Source organism: Sturnira hondurensis, unplaced genomic scaffold (assembly GCF_014824575.4).
Source record: "Sturnira hondurensis isolate 20B ecotype Veracruz unplaced genomic scaffold, ASM1482457v3 Scaffold0002840, whole genome shotgun sequence".
NCBI classification, from domain to species: domain Eukaryota; kingdom Metazoa; phylum Chordata; class Mammalia; order Chiroptera; family Phyllostomidae; genus Sturnira; species Sturnira hondurensis.
This window is the reverse complement of record NW_028075471.1, coordinates 9,733,046-9,755,882: the sequence shown is the minus strand read 5'-3', so window position 1 is coordinate 9,755,882 and position 22,837 is coordinate 9,733,046. Positions and strand designations below refer to the sequence as shown.

Below are 22,837 nucleotides of genomic sequence, written 5' to 3'. Positions count from 1 at the left end.
CACCCCTTACTACATAACAGGCATGTCGAGATGAAAAAATATATATGTCCTAAATAAAAGAGCAGATCAAATCTCCAGAAAAAAAATACAACTAAGTGAGAAAGAGATAGCCAACCTACAAGATGCACAGTTCAAAATACTGGTAATAGGGAGGCTCAAAGAAATCATTGACTATAGTAAAAAAATACAGAAAAAAGTGAAGGCTATGAGAAGTGAAATAAAGAAAGATGTACAGGGAAACAAGAGTGAGGGGAAGGATACCAGGACTCAAGTCAACAGTGTAGAGAAGAAGGAAGAAAAAAAAACATTCAACCAGAACAGAATGAAGAAACAAGAATTTTTAAAAATGAGGAGAGACTTAGGAACCATTGGGACAACTTTAAATGTTCCAACATCCAGAGAATCCTAGGGGTGCCAGAAAGAGAAGAGGAAGAGCAAGAAATTAAAAACTTTTTTGAAAACATAATGAAGGAGAACTTCCCCAATCTGCCAAAGAAAATAGACTTCCAAGAAGTCCAGGAAACTCAGAGAGTCTAAAAGAAGTTGAACCCAAAGAAGCACACACCAAGGCACATCATAATTAAATTCCCCAAGATTAAAGATAAGGAGATAATCTTTAAAGCATCAAGAAAAAAGGAAAGAGTTACTTCCAAAGAAGTGCCCATAAGGCAATCGGCTGATTTCTCAAAAGAAACCTTGTAGGCAGGGGCTGGAAAGAAGTATTCCAAGTCATGAAAGGCAAGGACCTACATCCATAATTACTCTTTCCTGCAAAGCTACCATTTAGAACGGAAGGGTAGATAAAGTGCTTCCCAGATAAGGTCAAATTAAGGGAGTTCATCATCACCCAGTCGTTATTATATGATGTGTTAAAGGGACTTATCTAAGAAAAAGAAGAAGATAAAAAATTATGAACAGTAAAATGACAACAAACTCACAACTATCAAGAATTAAACCTAAAAAAACACAAACAAAACCAACAAATTAAGCAAATAACTAGAATAGGAACAGAATCACAGAAATGGAGATCACATGGAGGGTTATCAGTGGGAAGGGGGAGAGGGAAGAATGAGGGAAAAGGTACAGGGAATAAGAAGCATAAATGGTAGGTAGAAAATAGACAGGGAGAGGTTAAGTATAGTATGGGAAATGGAGAAGCCAAAGAACTTATATGTGTGACCCATGAACATGAGCTCAGGTGGGGGAATGATAGTGTGGGGAGTATACAGGGTGAAGCAGAATAAAGGGGAGAGAAATATTGAATAACTGTATTACATAATCAATAAAAAATACTAAAAAAATTTTTAAAGTTCTTTAAGGTGGAGCTCATATTATAAACCAATCTAGGTATGAATATATATGTATAGACAAAATTAAATACTTTATTTAATAAATATGTAAGCAGTTTTCGTGTTTTAAAAAAGATATTTTAAATGATCTTAATCAAAATTCCTGAAACACCTTTTAAAGTGAGGAAGCCTCATTCTGTTACATTATTATAATACTGCAGGACTTAGATGAAAGTATATTATCTTTTCTTTAACAAAAAAATCTTTCTTAATAATCTTTCATTGATTGTTCTAAGAATCCATTTAGTTCTGCCTCATTATGAGAGAGAAGGCTTTTCTCATTATGTTTTAATGAAATGAAAGGTCACTATAGCCTAAAGGATTATACATTTTATGTAATAGAACATTATTTCCTAGACAATAAGACAAAAACCTCCACAATTACTTGATAAAAATACCTCAAATTACTTAATATTTAATAAATTGGTTTTAGTTTCTGAGTATTATGTTGTCAAGTGGAGTGCATATACACTATCCTGGTAAATATATATATATATATATATATATATATATATATATACCCCATCTACAGCACTGCAGCACTGCAGAAGGGACCAAAAATGTGGAGCTATTTAGTGATCTGTGACTAAAAGCAGAACGACCTTTTATAAAACTTGTCTTTCAGATGAAACTTATAGTACTGTTCAACACATCTAGCAAGCTTAAAATACTATCAAAGTCACCTTATTTATTTGTGGGAATCAGAGACAATTATGAAAGAAACAGTGATATCATTCTAAAAGAAGGGATTTGCATGGGAAGGAGAAAATTGGAAGGCATAGGGAGAGAAACATAAGTGGAAAGTGCCTTGCTAACAGTAGTTGACCAACAAAACTGTTTTTAATGAATGTGAGGGACAATTCTTCCCTTAAGAGACAAAAAGAAGATACTTGATGGGGCAGGAAGTCATGTTGAGCTCAAAAGGAGGGAAAGTAGGGGCCCTATGTAGAAGAGCCTTATCTTTCCAGTGAATAAAAAAGTGAGATCACATTGTGAATAAAATCAAGGAGGAGATTAGGAATTTGAGGAACTAAGAAAAAGTTTAAATATCTACTGAAGAGGTAGGAAGAAAGTAACTTAAGACGAAACCATTAAGAATTACAACAAGGCATGATGCCACTACATTCTTTTCCTTGGTTGACTGGAAGTACTTTGAGAGCACAACTCGTCTCCTGGTTATCTCTTTGTTCCTCATACTGCAGAAGTGCTCTCATCATGTCTGCAAATTAGTGATCTCAGTGAGTGTAAGCATACCCAGAGCAAACCTCCAGCACCTCAGGCAGGTTACCTAAAAACTAGGAAAAAACATTAGAGAAAAGTTCTTTGATGAAGGTAAATAAAGACCAACACGACAAAACTGTCATTAGGGAAACAAAATGCTTAGCTAGGAAGGAGCATTTGATACTGCTTTGTTGAACTAATGGAGTTGCATGTCTCATTTCCCTCCAAACAGGGCAGAACCCACACATTTTTATAAAAGTACTTTAAAATAAATAAAATCTTAAAAAAAAGAAAGTGGCAGATTCTACTGTGAAGCCTACTGGCATGTTGGAAACCTCAATGACCATGTGTGGCATTCACTTGATTTCTAATGGAATAACTGGTCTCTGAGGAATGTGGTTAGCAGCCGCCAGGACAGCTGAACTGTGTGTGCAGAGCAGAGGAGCTCAATGGAACCTTGGAGCCCAGCTCCCATTTGTTTCTCTGATGGCCCTGGGTCTGAATGCCACACCAGCACACTTCCCCTTACAGGAAACCAAAAGGCATGTCCAAGAGGCCAATTTGAGAATACTAAAAACCTTATGATGTTTGACTTCCTCAGTGGAGTTGGTTGGGAATGCATATTTTAATGGATGCACACTGAAGTATGTAAACAATAATTTCCCAGTCTAATGTTTTTATTTCTTCCCTGTCATAATAGATCTGAGTTGATACCATCATTTTAAAGCTCATTTTATAACAATACACAATTTAAGAAGGGCACCTTTTGTGACCTCTGTGATCAATGAAATGACTCTAGGAAGCTGGTACCCTATGTTCTGAGAATAAAGTGTAATTCAATTACCTAAATCAAAGGTGAATGAGTAATAATTCATAACACTGAATTCAAGGTTTTATTTGACATATGACCCTTCCTGGAATAGTCTTCCAATCCAAAGCAATTTTACCAAAGGTGTGTGCAGATTTCCTTATAACAAAAAAATGAACATCTAAATGTAATATTCATTGTCTGCCAGAAGTGTAGGTGCAGGAGACAACAGATTGATGATAGATAGGTAGATGATAGATGCTGCTCTCTTGGTGCTTAAACTATGGTGTGAGCAACAAGCAATAATGAATAAACAAATATAAAATTATAATAAAGAAAATTAAAATATGTCCATATATGATGGTAGAGAATAACAGGTGGGTCTTCTTTGATAAGGTAAACAGGGAATGCTTCTTTGAGGAGGCACATTCAGGCCCAAAAGACTGAAACGGAGGTAGTCTTGAAGCAGTTAGCCTTGGGTGCAGATTCTGAGAAGGGCAAGCCACTTGGTATGTTTGAGGAAATAACAGGGAGCTCTTGTAACTGCAGTGGGAGAGGAGGAGGATAAATAATATGTGATAAGGCTTGAGGCAAGACCAGGCAAGTTCTCAGGAGGAATATGGATCTACCACATGAAATCTATTTATTATTTATTCATGAGCCACATTGTAATAGTTGTTAATAAAATACTCATAATCAAAAGAATAAGTAATGTTTAGAGGGCATTTATAAATGCCAGGCCTGAATAAAATGTTTTACATGTATTATCTCAAGTGATCTTCCCAGTACACCTGCAAGATCGATACTGTCCTAATTCTACATTGCAGAAACTGAGGCTCAGAACATGGCAACTTCTCTAACATCACACAACAAGTAAGTCTTATCGCCAGGAGATGAGCCCTAGGTTGTGGATTGTCAGAACTGAATATTCAACCAAATCCAGAGACACCCTCCTTCTTTTGAAGAATTCGAAGATGAGCAGAATGTTCTTTTGGATGAGATTTACAGAGACTTGGGCACATTTTGATCTCACTCAGCCTTACCGCTGTATTTGGTAGATGCTAGGATGAAAACCAAAATGCTGAGAACCAGAGGTCTGTGGGGAGAGGATTAGAGGCAATGCTTTAACACAAGTCCAGAAAACAACTAGAGCAAAGATGTGAGAAAACACCCTGGCTGGTGTGGTTCAGTGGATTGAGTGCTGGCCTGCAAACCAATGAGTCACCAGTTTGATTTCCACTCAGTGCATATACCTGGGTTTCAAGCCAGGTCCCCAATAGGGGGCACATGAGAGGCAATCACACATTGGTGGTTTTTTCCCTCTCTTTCCCCCTCCTTTTCCTTCTGTCTAAAAATAAATACATAAATAAATCTTAAAAAATAAAATCTGAGCATTGAAAAAAGGAAGTGTTAGACTTGCTCAAGGAAAAGGAGGAAGCTACCGCATTTGGCTTTTATGGTTTGATGTATTCATGTTCTCTGGGAATAATGGGTAGACGAAGGCCATAGGGAAGTAGAAAGGGCTGGGTAATGTAGGGCTTGCTTCAGAGGAAACAAGAGATATTCATTAGTGAATATCTCATTAATGATTATGATTATAATGTACTCATTTTTAATGCTGCAAGTCCAATGAAATATTGGAAGTGAAACTATAAGGGGCATTTGGAAACTGGGCTTAATGAGCATTTAAAGCCATTGTTCCTTTTGAAGTGACTCCTAAAACCCAGGGAACAGCCTCATTTGAGATATGCAGAGTCTCAGCCCATGGTACTTCCTCAGTTCATCCCCAAAGTCAAAAACCAGAGAGCATCCCCCATTCCTTTTTCTTTCGTCTCATTCATTCAAACAGGCACCTAGCATTGTTCATTCTGCATTCTTAATTTTGATCATAGCCGTGTTTTCCTCGCTATTCACCTGTTACCACATTGGTCCAGGCCACTGTCATCACTTGCCCAGAGTGGTAGTTTGGTCCCCTGTCATTTCTACATGCCTTCAGCCTTGCGCCACAACTTCCAGGCTCCATTATGCTGCAGGGGTGTTATTTCCAGAATGCAAATTTGACTGTCACCTCCCTTTCCCCACTTACCATTATTCAAAGACCTGCTCCCTTTTCCCCACTGCCTAAAGACAGAGTTTAACTTCCTTAGCATGGCATTCAAGACCTTCTGTCTTCAGGTTCTCACTTCCCTCTGTAGTCTCACCTCTCATTGTTTTCAGTGAACAATAAATTACTTACAACCCTACCATTCCCCAGGCAATCTTGGCCATTCTTTGACTGTAAGCCCAGTGCTGTTGTGCTGCTCTCTTACCCTGGAGTGCCTTCTCCATCTTTGTGTTTTAAGACTTAGTACAATTGCCACTTTCTCTATGTAACTATTCTTATAGCACTCCTTTATAATTTTGTGGTAGATAGAAAAATGACCTATCCAAAGATGCCCATATACTAATCTCCTTCCATGGAAATACTACCTTATGAGGGCAGGAGTAATTAAATTGAGGACCTTAAGGTTCAGAGATTATTTTGGATTACCTGGGTGGACCAAATATACTTACAAGGGTCGTTAAAAGAGAGAGATAGATAGGTCAGAGTCTGAATCAGAGAAAGGGATTTGATGACAGAAGTATGGGGGAGGGGGCAGGGAGAGAGAAAGAGAGAAAGAATATCAAGAAAGAGAAAAGCAGAGGACAATGATAAATAAATTACATAAATACAAGGAAGAATCAACCTAGTTAGATTTTGCTAGACTTTACTAACGAACAATTAAATTACCTTATTATATATTAAAAGCAATCAAATTTTAGTGCCCCCAATACTCTCTAATTTTCACAAAAGTCATACATATAACTAAGATTAGGTGGAGACAGGTAAGAAACAAAATTAATTTTTTGTTTGAAAGGAGAAAATTGTTCATAAGGAGTAGGTTGAAAACTCTACCATTTAAAATGAACAAAGGCAAGAGGAGAAAGTTGATGCTAAATGTACCATGTCTGATGTTATCAGTAATACCTACAGCCTCATCCAGGAGTAAGATAATTATGTAAACTTCCATATGCCAGGTACAAACTGAGTCCTCATAGTGGAGACTTCTGCCTTACTGCATCAATGCTTGACAAATATTCAGGGTGTCCCTGATAAGGTTTGAGGTCTATGGGCCTGTGTACTTTAGGGGACCTTTCCCCTCTTTCTCATGTAATACAAATTAGAATTTGTTCCACTGAGACTTCTGACCCTTTGTTAAGTACAGGAGTTTAATAGCTTTCTCATTCTGTGGCTTTTTTCACTTCTTCCTGTTTTCCAGATAATAAAGCTGGTTTGTTAGATGTTGAAGTACTTGAAGCTCCCTTCAATCCTATTGTGACCTAATTATTTTAAGCAGATGTAAGAAATATTACTGGAGAGCTCATTAAAATGTACTTTCTGTGCTGCACATACTGTGACTGTTGGTGAGTTCTTAGATGTCCTTCAGTTCTAGAAGAAAAGAATGACCTGTTAGGACCTTAAGGAAGAAGAATGAAATAATAAAAAGGATAATTCTAAGTAAAATATCAATTTAATAGAACAAGAATATAACTGATTAGAATTGAAAACTATCCTCAGGAAGTCAGAATTTACTCAAATAGAAAGCACCAAGTTTGCCAGGAGACTAATTCTTACCTTGGAAGAGAGAACAAAAGAGGGCTCTGGGCATGTTATAGCCTCAAGTAACTCCAGGTGTGGTACTTGGAGGTAACCTAGAGAAAGTATTCTTAGCTTGGGAAGTGATGGCTACACATAGAGAGAGATAGGCAAAGGCCAGCCTAGGGCAATAAGCAATCCTCCTATTAACAGCCAGCTGAGCTGTCCTGGCAAGACAGCTGGAGGAGTGCACTGTTGTGGGGGACACTTGGCAAAGAGGGGAGCTTCCCGGGGTCTACCAATTCTGGCAGAAGATAAAAGGCAGTTTTTATCGGTACTGGTGTTTGGTATTCAATCTTTATAAAAGGTGAGAGGGGTCCTAGGACGGAATTGAGGGAAAGGACTTCAAGGCAAAAAACAAACAAGTGAAAAATGAAAACAAACAAACAAAAATCCCAAAGAGAAATTGGCCAGATGCATTGGATAAAAGCAAAGGTGTTGGGTTCAGGCCACCTGCAGGTAAAGCTCATGTCATCACTGCCTAGTTCTTTGTCCTGTTCCAATTCCTAAACCTGTTAAGCCTTGTATTTTCTCCTCTGTAAAATGAGGATGATATTCCCCAACTTACAGGATTGCTGTGAGAATTCAATGATTAAATGTATCTAACATATTCCACCTCCTCCCTGGTCCACAGCAAGGGCTTGAAAAAAATGGGAGCTGTAATTCTTACCACTCTTCTCTCATTCTTGTATCCTACTGATAAATTTTATGAAATGATTCACTCTTCATCTGACTGGTAGGACTGAGGAGGCCTGAAAGGCCAAATTTAACAGAATATGTCTGCTAGAAAAGCAAATTCTACATAACTGTTATTTATTCATTCAACAAACATTTACTTTGGGTCTACTCTATGCCAAGGACCAGGTCTTAGACACTAGGGAGTGACAGCAAGAAGAGGAGAGCCCTGATATTTGATTGAGGTCTATTTCAGATTCCACAACCTAATGAGAATAGGATAACAATTGATATTAAGCATTGAGAATATTTGAAGATACACACAAACACATACAACAGAGGCAAAGTGTGAGGGAAATGGGGGCATGCTTTTGAGGTTTACTATAACCAACTCAGAATAAACACATACACTCAATTGGTAGATTCAGTAGGGTTTGGCTCTACCAGCTTTACATGATATTCAATATGCCATGGGTATTGACGAATTTTTTTTAAATTTTAATTGAATTCATTGGGATGACTTTGGCTAACAAAATTATATGGGTCTCAGGTACACAATTCTATAATACATCATTTATATATTGTGGTGTGTGTTTAACACCCCGACTCCTTCCTCTCTATTTATCCCCCTATACCTTCCTCTACCTCCTCTTACCCCTTTTTTCCTCTGGTACTCACCATGTTGTTGTGTCTATGAGTGTTTTTTTTTCCTTAATTCCTTCACCTTTTTCATCCAGCCCCACAAACCTTCTCCCTGGACCTGGAGAGCTTTACACTGAGTGAAATAAGCCAGTCAGAGAAAGACAAGCACCATATGATTGCATTCATACGTGGAATCTAATGAACAAACTACAAACAGACTCATAGATACAGAGAATGGACGCAAACTTTTAAATAAAGAGACTAAATAACGGTGATTAATCCAACACGTACAATGAGTAAGATTTTCTAAAGAGCTTCGATTGGCACTTGCAAATAAAATGTTATTATTTTCTAACATCATCAGGTCCCTCTGTACTTTGCTTTTAATTGTGGACAGAGCTGTTAACTTGAGATCTATCCACCTAACAAAATTTTAAGTGTACACTATTATTGTCGACTCTAAGTACAATATGCAGAGTAGCTCTCTAGAGCTACAATTTATCTCACTTGACTGAAACTATACCCAGATTCCTCTACTCTTGACATGTTCTTATTTCTAGTTCCAAGTCATCTCTACCATGACGAACTGTAGCTCTTAGCTTTGAGAACCTGAAAGAATGAGGCTAAAGATACTTTCAAAATGTGATTACTTTAAAAGATGTGATTGCAGGGAACCTGTCCTTCAGTCATGCTATATTATTTATTAACTAATTTCTTTTCAACTGACAATCTTAAGTTATACTTAAATTGACACATTTCTGGGTAAATATCTTTCCTGTCAGGACTCCAGGGCTACGTACTTTAGAAAGCCATTTGACCTACATCTTCAGCTGTTTGTACTGTGTCATCAAGGATGGCTGAACATCCTAGGGCTTCCTGTGTTTCCTGACTTTTATATTCCAAATGTAGTTGGGGTGGGGAGGAGTGAATGTAGCACCATGTGTGTGGACCAAAGGCATGGCCAATTATAATAGTAGAAAATGTCATTATTTCATTTTTAAAATATTGCAAATGGAATCTGAACAGTGTAATGTGAATTTTCAAACTTCATGTTGTGAGAAAACAAATGAGGCTTTTCTAGAGTCCAGGGGTGGATACAACTCCACTGGAGTCCAGTTGTGTTCTTATTGTGCTGGTAGAACTACCATAATAATTGGATGCAGTACCAATATTTTTGTCTTTTAACATATTGCCTCTAATATTTTCATCATTAGATTCTACTATTCTTTGTGGACTAGCAAAAGAATTAAGAGAAATGTTACATATTCAAAGTATATCTGGACATTTAACCTGTAGATTTCACTAGGGCATCATTCTAATTTTGAGCCAGTAAGAATAAAACTGTTCTTAAATTTAAATCAGAAGGTATTTTTAAAGGCACTTAAAATGTTTTAAAACTCCATTATAAAACTTAAAGTTGCTTTGAAAAATTCCATAACAGCCTAACAGGTTTTTTCTCTCTATATATATATATGAAATTGTTTTGAAGCTGATGTTTCATACCTCATAAATTCCATTTGTCAGTATATTATTTATTCTGTTTTAATCCTCAGCACCATCATATTTAGACAATGGTATAGCTTAAACCTAAAATAATCTCAACAAGTCTCCACTGTGCAAAGCATTATCATTCACTAGGCTGGAGACCTGACCTTTCTTTTATGAGACTTTGTAGGGATTGCCAAGTAAGGGGAGGGTCCATGGTAAAGTCTATGTTGAATCTGGAGACAGAAGACCTGAGTTTGAGTTATGGTATCACCAATTACCAGAGGTAAAACTTTGTTGAATTAAAAATGATCTTTCTCAGCCACAGTTTCCCTCTCTTCAAGGAAAACTCAATATGCAATTAATCTGCCCTGACTGGTGTGGCTCAGTTAGTTGGGAGTTGTCATGCAAAGTGAAAGGTCACTGTTTCAATTCCTGGACAGGGCACATGCCTGGGTTGCAGGTTCAGTCTTGCATTGGGGCAAAAGGCAGCCAATTGATGCTTCTCTCTCATATTGATGTTACTCTCCCTTTCTTTCTACCTCCCTTCTTCTCTCTCTAAAAAACAAATAAATAAATATTTTAAAATATATATGCAATTAATCTGGTTGTTTCCTGGAGGTAATATTAGTATTACAGGAACAGTCCATGAATATATAATTGTCAAACATTCATTCTGTGAGAAGGTGAAAAGGCCATTAAGCTTCGAATTGACTTGAATATTTCAAAAGGGGTGACTTCTCAGTTTAAAGATAGCCTAGAGAGAAAATTCTAAAATCCACAAAGATGAAAAATACAGTATTTAGTTAATACTTCAAAAAAATTTCTGTAGGTTTCTCTTGATAAAGTTGCTGTTAAATTTTTAAAAATAGGGGTGTGAAACAGTGGCCAATCACTTCTACCTGATTTGCATTTCTCCATAGTTCTTACCACTAACATTTTCTTTTATTTATTTATTGTCTTCTACCTCCATCCCTCTGAGTAACATATAACTGCTGCATTTCCAGTGCCTGGGAAGTTGCCAACACTTACTAGATCTTAATAAACATTGGTTGAATGAATGAATGAATGAAATGACAAGATCTATATGCTAAATTAAATTTTAACACACCTCTAAAATATGTGAAATATAAACTTCTGGTCAAGATGGTGGCATAGGCAGACATGGCTCACCCCGCCATACAACCACAACAGAATTATAATTAAAATATGAAACAACCATTGCTCAGAACCAACATAAATCTAGTTGAATGAAAGTCTGACAATTATGGAATTAATGACATCCATCCAAACTGGTAGGAAGGGCAAAGTGGTGGAATAGGCTGGTCCCACAACCATGTGTGGTGGATAAAAATTCAGGAGAGATATCTCAGGACGAGAAGTCCCAGCCCCAAACCAGGCTCTCCAGTTCAGGGTTCCAGTGCCAAAAAGATAAGTCCCTACAATTTTTGGCTGCAAAAATAAGCAGGGATAGAGTTGGTTCAAGAAACTCCTGGAGCCCCAAGCAGTTCCTTTTAAAGAACCCACACATGGACTCACCTACTCAGACTCACTCCCTCTGAGCTCTGGCACCAGAGGCTTGAGGGGCAGCAGTTGTGTGCAGGGGGAGGCTGAGATGTCTGGCACTAAGGTGAGTAGAGGCCATTGTCCCTTTCCTGGGCCCTACTCCCACAGAGCCAGCAGACTGGTGCCATTAGTAAGATTCCATCAACCTGGCTAACACTGCTTGACCTGCCATGGAGATCCCGAGACTTGCCATCTCCCCCAACTTACAGATCCACCCAAGCTGCTTTTCCATATGAAAAAACAAACAGCAGCTGACTTCCATGAGCCCCAGCCCTGGAATGAGCAGCCTAGATTCACAGCTTGGTTTGCTCGAAAATCTCTAAGTCTAGCACAAGTAGCAGCTATCTGAAGTTGCTTTATAATTCAAACAGGGTGCCCCAGGCAAAACACAAGTGGGCCTAATCTTGGCGTGCACCACCTGTGAAACTCCAGGGCCAGCACACCCAGTGGATAGCTATAGACCACCCTGCTTCTGCACAGTTGATTCTCCACAAAGGGTGGAGGTTAGTGGTAAGTGGTCACATTTAATCCTTGCAGTTGACTGGCCTGGGTAAATCTCTCATATTGATCTGCCAATAGCAAGCAAGGCTCAACTACAAGAGGAGAGTGTACTCACCCTACACGAAGGGTGTACCTTGAGTACCAGCTTTGGTGATAGGGGAGACTGTACCACTGGACCACACATGACACCTACTACATTAGGCCACACTGTCAAGACATGGAGTCAAAGACACTCTACCTAATACATAGAAACAAACACAAGGAGGCTGCCAAAATGAGAAGACAAAAAAACATGGCCCAAATAAAAGGACAGGTAAAAACTCCAGAAAAAGATCTACATAAAGTGGAGATATGTAATCTATCAGATGCTAAGTTCAAAACACTGGTTATAAGATTGCTCAAGGAAGTTAGTGAGGACCTCAGCAGCATAAAAAAGATCCAGTTAGAAATGAAGGATACACCAATTGAAATAAAGAACAATTTACAGGAAAACAATAGTAGACTGGATGAAACTGAGAATCAGATTCATGATTTGGAACATAAGCAAGCAAAAAATAACCAATCAGAACAACAAGAGTAACAGAGAATCCAAAAAATGGTGTAAGCAGCCCATGGGACAACTTTAACAATATAACATTCACTTCATATGGGTGCCAGATGCAGAAGAGAAAGAGCAAGAAATTGGAAATCTATTTGAAAAAATAGTAAAAAATTCTCTAATTTGGTGAAGGAAACAGACATGCAAGTCCAGGAAGCACAGAGAGTCCCAAACAAGATGAATGCAAAGAGGCACACCCCAAGACACATGATAACTAAAATGCCAAAGGTTAAAGATAAAGAAATGGGAGGAGGAGTGGTGGGGGGGATGAGAGGTGAGGGGATTAAGAAGTACAAATAGATAGTTACTGAATGGCCAAGGGGATGTAAAGTACAGTATAGAAAATGGAGTAGTCAGAGAATTCACATGATGACCCATGGGCATGAACAAGGGTGGGGGATTGCCTGAGGGAGTGGCTGGGTGGAGGGGAGCAAAGTGTGAAAAATCAGGACAACTATAATACCATAATCAATAAAATATAATAAAAAAGAGACTAGAACTTAAATGTTCTCACCAAAAAGATATGTGAGGTGATGGATTTGTTAATTTACCAGACAAAGAAAGTCTTTTCATAATATATATGTATATCAAAGCACTATATCAAGTATCTTCTAATTTTCTATGCCAACTATAGAAAGTGATAATTTTTTTAAAATGAGGAGTTATTTGTTTAGGATCAGGAGTCAAAAAATTATGGTTTCAAATTTGTGTCCATAAATAAAGTTTTATTGGAACAGAGAAAAATAAAATATTCAAAGTAGATTTCTATTTATAGCATCTGATCTACAGTTTCATGTTTATGTCATAAAAGTGATAATTTGAGAGTAATGATCTTGTGGAATTTCATTCTGTTTAATAATTAGTAATGCTATGATTGATTTAGCATGATACAATGTGCCATATACATTACTGAGAACCTTACAACAGACCCTCCCTTCCCTCAATGATGAGAATCCTTTCCTCTTTAGCAGATAAGAAAATTGAGGTTCAAAGTGTAAATCCCTTAATTAAAAGTCACACAGCTATTGGGCAATGGTAGCTAGAACTAGAACCCAAGCTTGGATGGAGCCAAAGTACCCATTCCACAGTGATAGTCACTTTTTAAAAGGGGATTAGTTAAATGTAAAAATTAAATGTCATTTAATATTTGTCTAATGATATTTTTATTGTGTCTTTTCCTGGATAAATACCTTAGGAGAAATATTCAATTTTGGTCTAACAGTCATTTTCTCTTAATGTTTGAAAACATTGTTACACTGTATTTTGGCTTTTAGTGGTATTCCAAGAGATCTGCTTTTAATCTAAACATCATTTTAAATAAATTCTCCCAGGTATTTCTGTTGTAGGTGGTCCATGGACCACACTAGGAGAAACTGATTCTGGAGGTAGAAGAGATGCTCACAGCTCCCATAGAATCTTCATTCCCTATAACTCTAGGCTCTTCTTCAGGGGAGACCCTTGGTTGCATCCAGGAGGAGGGTTGAGGTCATCCCCACTGAAGAAGCAGAGCAGAGGAAATTTGTGGGGGTCAAATAGCCTGTCAATTAGCATTACAGCCAGATCTGGAAGCCCAATCTTTTCATTCCTTCTGAACCTGAGCTTCTAAAACTTAACTGTTCATATGAACCAGTTGGAGATCATCGGAATGTAGATTCAGGTATTGAACAGGTCTCAAGGGCAAATAGACATTCTGCAACCCTAACAAGCCTCTAAGTGATGCCAGTGCTGTTGGTCCTCAGTCCACCCTTTGACTGGGAAAATGTAGAAGAAGCTGGTTTTCTCCCTTGAAATATGCTTGAAGGTTAAGTGTTCAAAACTACAGGTCCCACAGAGTTCCATTTTACTACAGTAGGGATCATTATAATTTTTAACTCAGATGCACATTAAAATGATTCTCTTTTCCTCCATGCTACCAGTATTTTCCAGGAAATAAACCAAGTAAGATGTGTTCTACTTAGCTTTTCACAGGTTAATATAGTATGGAAGAGCCTGGGCTTGGAGTCACACACCAATGCTGCTGTCTCAGAATCACCACTCACAAAATGTGTGTCCTTGGACAAGTGGTTCAGACTCTCTACATCCCCTTTCCCTATCCTTAAAATAATACTAGTGATGCCTCATGGGGTTATAAAGGTGTAGATGCTGTGAGATGCAGAGCACAGCACCTGGTAAACAGTAAGTGCCACATAAATGTCAGTTACCTGAACTCTTAGCATCTCATCCTGTTGTGTGATTCTCATTCCAGTATTCCTAGAATTATGAAAAGATTCCACGCCCTTCAAAATTTTTTGGCCTCCAATCCTCTCCTCTTCTTATTCCCTCAAAGAATTAGGATTAAATGAATTAATATGCTTCAAACACTTGGAACAGTGCCTGTCACATAATTAGCATCCAAGATGGCTTACCTTTTATTTTTAGCACTTACTACAATTATAATTAAATCACTTTTGAGGGATTTTTAAATGAACTATTCCCCTCTTAGACTGCAAATCTTATGAAAGCAGGGACTATATCTGTTTCAAATACCTGTATATGCCAAATCTTTACCCTAGGTCTAGGATACTTACTGCTCAATAATACAGCAGGAAGCGTAAAGGAATGAACAGATGAACAAATCAATGACTGACTGAATGAGAAAACATTCTTGCCTTCCAGAAGAGATCCTTAAGGGAAAAAATATGTTTGACAAGCACTCTCTTAGAGAGTAGAGTCAGTGGGAGAGGGAGGAAAAAAGTGTATGGGGGAACTAAAAGGTCTGGGGGAGGATTAGAGGAGGTGTTTTCCAAATTTTTCAGAGGATAAGGACTTTATAAATACTAGTTAGAGTGAAGTGGTGAGCCAAGTCTGGGAGAGGACTACCAGTTGATAATGGCCTTGAAAAATATGTAAGCTAACCACGTTTGCTGAATTTTTGTGTCAGGAAATGCTTTGAGGTAAACAAAACATGAGAAAAGAGAAACCTGAATTTCCTGCACCAGAACTAATGAGGGAACCAGGGCAGGTGGCGAGAGACTTTCTCTGAGCTTCAGCCCTCAAGGAGGATGGATCAGGATTTGTCAATTACCATGAGGAGCTTCTGGGATCACGTGGCGAGAGGAGAGAGGTAAGGTCGTGGTTTTACAATGTGATGGGCCAAGGTTAGAGGCCATGTCAATCCCCCAGCACAACTAATAGTCTGTATGTCTGGAGAGATGGGTGAGAAAGGGTTCCAAGGAGCAGAAAGCAAAATTGAGGGGCACTTGTAAGATGAGTTGATCATAGGAAATTGCTTTACCCATATTGCATTTTTTATTATAGTTGCTCTTCTGTGATGCTATTCTGTCTCTGAAATTTATAACATCGACTTCAATCTCCCCCTTGAAATGTAATTACCCATCAAAGAATTTCCAGACTACTTTAGACCCATCCCATAATGACAGTCATTTTCCTGGTAGACAGGGAAATGTTTTCCCTGACCTTATGCACTCGTGAGGGTATAGAATAAAAATCTAATAGCAGAATGGGTTTTGTCTCCAGAGGCAAGGAAATAATTATACTGTTGTCTATGCTGGCATGGCCTCTAAAGGTCTTTCCCAAATTGTCTGTGACATATGTTAGCAATCGTCTATAACTCTGGCATGGACACTCACTGTTTCCATTTTATAGATAAAAAGACTGGGACCCAGAGAGGGCAAATGAACTGTTTAAGGCCATGTATACTTGTAAGCAGCAGAGCCAGGATCTGGACTTATTTCCCATCATTCCAATTCAGTTTCCCAAAAACAATGTAGACAGAAGGTAGTTTTCTTAATGGATATTCTGCCAGAGCAGTATGTTTGGAAGGCCTTTTATGCTGGCAAATTCACAAAGGTATTAATAGTTACAGAGACTTTTAAAAAGATCACCAGATGAAAAGAGGAGTGGAGGCTGGGAGAAGGGGTGCAAAAAGGAGGAAAATGGGGAAATCTGTAATAGTGTTAACAATGAAAATCAAGACAAAAAGTAACAGCTCACCAGATGATTAAGGATTGGTATAGTAGGAAAGCTGTATACACCCAGAGGTATGTGTGATGAGCACCACTCAAACCACCATCTGTCTTTGAAGCATTCTCTGTGTCTACCCTTCTAAGATCCATCAGGAAGCCCCATGTCTCTGTAGCCTCTGTGTGCATCTAATTAAAAATCTGGGACTTCTCTCAGGTGCCTACACATCTCGTATAACGCAGAGCATGTATATTTCTGATATGTGCAGACGCATAAGTCATCCTTGCTCCATTTGAAATAATTCCTCAGCTCACTGGGCTAGAAGAACTTTGAGCCCTGCTTTTCTCCTCCTTCTGTACTGAATTCACCATAAGGACTTGGGAAACTCAACTCAACTCTTGGGGTTTCAATGTTCTGACTCACAGAAATTAAGTTTTCATGTTTTATAGTCACCAGCAAGAAGTCAGATAATCTGAGGGTGTCATCTGTTTCCTGCTGAGATGCTGATTCATACAGTAGGTCCATCTGACTTTAAACCTGTGTGCTCTATCCACTCTAGTAGACTCATCTCTAGGGTTTCCTGTGGCTTTTGTAATGCATCACTCTATGTTCCCTGAATTATTGAGGTCATTCTAAAAGTGTAAGTGGATTGTCCAGAACCATCCACATGCCTGAGTTGCAGGTCAGACAGGTCCCCAGTAAGAGGGTGCATGAGAGGCAACCACACATTGATGTTTCTCTCTTTCTCTCTCCCTTCCCCTCTCTAAATAAATAAATAAAATATTTTAGGTTCCTGTTAAAGGTGAGATAACCTGGTATTTGTCTTTCACCACCTGGCTTATTTTGCTTAGCATAATGCTTTTCCATTCCATCCATGCTGTCACAAAGGGTAGGAGCTCCTTCTTTCTTCCTGCTGCATAGAATTCCATTATATAACTGTACCATAGTTTTTTTATCCATTCATTTACTGATGGACACTTAGGTTGCTTCTGGCATTTGGCTATTGTAAATCGTGCAGGAACTTAATCAATAAAATGAACAAGCAAGCAAAATACAACCAAAGACACTGAAATTGAGAACAGGCTGACAGTGACCAGAGGGGAGGGAATTTCAGAGGAAAGGGGTGAAGGGTTTACTGGAACAATTATAAAGGACACATGGACAATAGCGAGGGGGAGGTTGGAAACAGGGGAGGAAGGTGGGGAGGGCTGGGGTTTTGGGCTGGGGTAGGGCAAAAAGGCAGAAAACTGTACTTGAACAACAATAAAATAAAATAAAATATCCTTTTAAAAAGGTTATAATAGTTTAGTATTGTTTCATTTGTTGATTGCTGGAATCGGGTAAGACACTGGAAGCCAAGCAAAGGTCGTAAAATATTATACAGAAGTAAGGACTAATGATAGTAAAGAAGACTTGCATTTGGAGAAACTTAAAAATTCTGGAGTAAACATGGAGTATCTGAAAATAAGAAAAGTAGAAATATGGTGGGAAGATTTGCTCAAAGCTAATGGTATCACTAAATTTCTCACTGTAGTTCTATTCTAGGAGTTGATATGGTCAGGAGAGAATTTTGATTGTCGCAACTTCGGGGGAGGTTGCTACTGACATTTAGTGGGTAGAGGCCAGGGATGCTGCTGAACACATTATAATACATAAAATAATCCCCTACATAAATGAATTAATCTCAGCCAAAATTGTAATAGTGTCAATGTTGAAAAATTCTGGCTTATTATAAGTTCCATTAGTTCAGAAACTAATATATCTTATGTATCCCTGTCCTAGCATCTAGCATTGCACCTGGATTAAAGTGGGCACCCAATATATACATGTGTTGAATAAAAGGACAAGTGAATGAACACCCACAGAGACCCAAATAATGCAACTTAGATCTAATTTGGATCGCCAGTGAAAATCTTAGGTCCTCTTGGTTTATTCTGCTATCTTCTTTTCTGTCCTGTTGAAATGTCTTCCTTTTCTTTCCTCATCCAACATCCAGCAAGAATGAGACCAGCCTTTCAAATCTGAAAATGCCTGGGAGCAATAAGTAATGCTTATAAGACACAAGCACTACAAGACCTCTTCCAGCCCCCCTTCAGACCACTCCATTTTACTCAGACAGTAATCACAGTAAATAAATGGCTTTACACTTGTTTCTTCACTGACCATGAATGGGTTAGGACCAAAAGCACATATTTTCTACAAATGTCTTACTAGAGCAGTTCAATCATGGTTTTAAGAAGATACATCCTGGGCCATGAAATAGAAACTAGGTTTAGGTGAGGAAATGGAAAATGAAGGCACTTAGTTCTGGGAATGGAAATACTATCTGTTCATCACTGTATTTCCCATGCCTAGCCTAGTGCCTGGCACATGGTAAGCATCCTTTAACAGTTGATGAATACAAGGATAGCTGGTGAAGTCAAATGCTCTAACCCTTTTCTCAAATGTAGCCCCAATAAAAGCTTTTTTTTTGTCTCAACCATTTAATTTCATAGGAAGGCAATTTGAATTCTGGAAGTCTTGAATAACTGTATACATTTTCCTCCCTTCTGGAGATCCAAAGCCAGATAAAGATGTATGGGCTTATCATTGAGAGATGGATATAAATGTAGTGCACTACAAACTCCTCATAGTAATAATTCATATTGGATACAAACACTCTTAAAGCCACATTCTACCAGAAATAAAATAAGTCTCTAATATGCTTGTCATGTCTTTGCCCAGGAGTCTCCACTGAAACAATGTGTGGTAATTTGGGTGGAATCAAAAATTCCATAAACAGGACTAAAGAAGTCATATGGGGACTATCAACAGAAGCCTTTTATGCTCAATAATACATCAGTCCCCCAAAGTATCATAATGACATGACTGTACACATATATTGGCCATGGCAAAGTCCTACAGTAAAATAATTGCCCTGTGTTGGGAATAAGCTTTCCAGAAACTGTAGTGGAATGTGCTGGAATTTGCCCCAGAACAATTTTCCATTAGTACTTTCAGCTAGAATTTGTGTTAAAAAGTGATCACTGTAAAACATATTAATTATGCAGGTCCATTAGTCTGCAGAGTAGAGAGACTGAGGTGTTCCCATTTTCAACTCATCTCTAATCTTTAAACATTTAAAGACACATCAATGACTAACAGCTTCTTCTAGAGAACCATGTGCCCATTTCAGGCTCAAATCCTCTCTGATTCCATTTTCTCACACAAGCATGGACTAGGACCACCAGCTCTATTTGTACACCAGCTGAGAATGTTTGATAAATTCAAGACTTGTCCTACACTAATTATGTCTTAACACCAGCTGCTTTCTCCACACTTAATAGTCCATTTTTATGTTCTTAATGATTATCATGTCTAAGTACACACATCCACAGAACCAGAAAGAAAAGGCAGAAGAAAAGAAAATGCCAAAGAAAAGGCAGAAGGAAACATAGGTAAGATGAAGTACAATCTTTACTGCTATTTGTTTTGGATTTGGTCACGTCTCTGAAGAAAGCTCTATCTTGTAGTTGGAGACTGAAATATGGTGCTTTTTATAAAATTGTCTTTGACATTAGTTTTATGGGAAAGTCTACATTTGATGAGCACTGTGGCTGAACACAACATATTTCATTAAAGTAAAAGTGCTTCCTTTATGACTCATAAAAGTTGATGAAAAAAGCAGGTTGATTTAAATTCCTTGATTATGGCTGGCTCAAATATCACACTTTTTGATTAAACCACTGAATTATTTTTTTAAGAACAAGAAAAACAGATAATAGAGAATCAATGTTATCAACCTTGCCTCTGATAAACATGACTACAATTTGGAAAAATTTTATTGTATACTGCACTTTGAACTCTGTTTAATTAACAGAATGTCTATGCTGGGGGTAGCTAAAAGCTATCGCTTATTGGACAGAAAGAGTATATACCAAGAAATCAATATTGTGTCAACAAACACTTCAAAACTTGCCTCTTAGTGCTCCCAATTTGTGGTGGACTATTTTTTTTTCTTGTTGTTTTTGGCGTTCTTTTAATTCCCTCTGGCGTTCAGTGAAATATAGTAAGGGTGTCCTGAGCTAGGCTCTATCAACTTGCAACATTTTCATTACTCATAATCTTTCTCTCTCTCTGGAGGAAAGAAACAGCAGCATTTCACAGACTCACATCACCTCGACTGGTGTGCTCTGCCTCTCATCTGAAAACTGCTAGTTAAGGAGAAATTTCAAACACACTGACTCCATGTCAGTTGCATTTTCCTCCTATAAGACTCATCTGAATTTTAGTCACGTAAATGGATTTCAAATGGGGAGCTTGGTGCTCAGGTGCAAAAGAATGCATTGGGGAACTCTGAATTTCTACTTTGTCACACTTCTCAGCATGTTATCGGCAGCTGTGTTCATTTTTTAATTACCCGGGTGGTGTAGGTGCTTTGCAACTATTCTACTTGAAGTGCCACCTCAGCCCTTTCCAGTTAGTCAAAGAGTGAAAGAAGATCAAGCCAGGGGAGTAAAAGGATGATGAGAATTCCACAAAGTTCTCCATAATTGAGCTCAGTTGCAACTGCTTTTTAATTTTCATCAATGACAAACCAGATACCATGAGATATTGACATTTCTAAGTTATTGTCACCTCTTTATTTTTTACTCTATGTTCAAAACACTGAAAGTTAAAGAGGTGGGGTTTTTTGATCAATTTAAAAAACCACCTTAATTGAGCCGCTTGTGCATGTATCTCTCCCCAGGCTGGAGCCCTTTGGTCATATCCACATCTTTGTAGCTGCACAAGTTAAGTGGAAATAAAACACAGTTTCCAGTTCGAAGCCATAATTAGCTTGGTATCACAAAAGCACAGTCTGAGAAGGAGGTTATGTAGAGTCAGAAGGGAGAAAAACTAACAAACATCTGGTATGTTGTTGTAAGGCCCTAATATTGTTCCAGTCTAGGAGTTGGTTGTAGATTGTCCTGATGAACGGACACCCTATGAGAGGGCAGAGATAAAAAGCATGACTGTGGAAGGAACCTACCTGGTTGACTTCCAGCGTCATCACTGTGTTGCTTCAAATGCGTTACATACTTGCCCTAGGTCTCCATTGTCTCACCTGTGAACCGAGAGGTAACCTATCCCCCTCATGGAATGGTTGTGAAGATGAAAGAAAATAAACCACGTAAAATGTTTAGCACAGTGCCAGGCATATAGTAGGTAGTTACTAAGTGAACATAGCTATTGCCGTCTTCATTTTGCTGAAAATAATAAATGATCTCATTGTGAGATAAAAATTCTCTTTATTTTTTTCCCAACTTGGTACCAAATTTTATTCCTTGGAATAGATTACAAGAGTTTTTTGGCTATGACATATGGACTTTCCCAAAGTATTGCTTGTAAAGATTGTTGCACACACTAACCCTAAGTCGAACTAAGGGTCCTGACGTTTTTAAGATAAAAATGTCCCATTATCCTTCCCATGTCACTGGGTTTGAACATATTTGGAGCTAACACTTTTGTAAGCTGGCAACCTGAAGGAAAAGATGATGCTTTCACCTGTAAGAGGTTATCCTCCTCGCATCTTCATTAATTTATGTTACTGGACAGCCTCAGATGACCATAAACTCTCTAATGACCCTGAACATAACCTGCTACAACTGCCATGAAAGGAGATGATGACAAAAACATTAAGGGATGTGGGAGATTGAGAAGGATGTTTAATACTGTTAAGTTCACTCTGCAATAATTGCCAGCAACCAAATGGTACGTTTTATTTGTTTTTTCAACAAACTGTCTGCTAAGGAACTGTTGTTCCAGGAACGGTTTATGGCATCTAAGGCTATTATTAGGGACATGCTTATTGTGATCAGAATGACGCAGTATTAATAAGTTCATGTGGATTTGGGGAATTGTGTACTTTTGAGGCTGAACTAGATTAATCAAAATTCAAAATTCTGTTTGTCAGAATGAATAGTTTCATTCCGGTGTGCAAAGAATGTGTGAAGGGTGATCCCACACATTCCTTCTTTCCTGGAAGGAAGAGAACCTGAGGATTGATTGGAGCATTCCTGATGCTCATTTCTATATCCAGGAGCTGCCCTTAGACTACTTCCACGTCTGAAAATTTGCTCTTCTGAAAAACATGCTATGCCTGAGAAGTCTAGGCAAGTGTGATATTCCCAACTTCACTTTCAAAATCTCTGAAAAATATGTATCAGGCCTCCTCTTGTTTCTCATTCAACAAAGCCTTTAACTTTCATTATAAATGAATATATGGTATATATTCTCTAGTTCATTTCACCATGAAAAAGACTATGTAGATTTGCTTTCAGTGTAACAAAAAAGAAGAGATTAAAGCACTAGTTTGTTTCCATTAGAGCCAT

The 22,837-nt window shown here is 38.2% G+C and overlaps 1 protein-coding gene across 2 annotated transcripts in view; it reads right to left on the bottom strand.

Moving 5' to 3' along the window:
• SYNPR (synaptoporin) overlaps positions 1–22,837 on the bottom strand; it is a 348,200-nt gene that overhangs the window by 157,718 nt on the left and 167,645 nt on the right. The window lies entirely within an intron of this gene.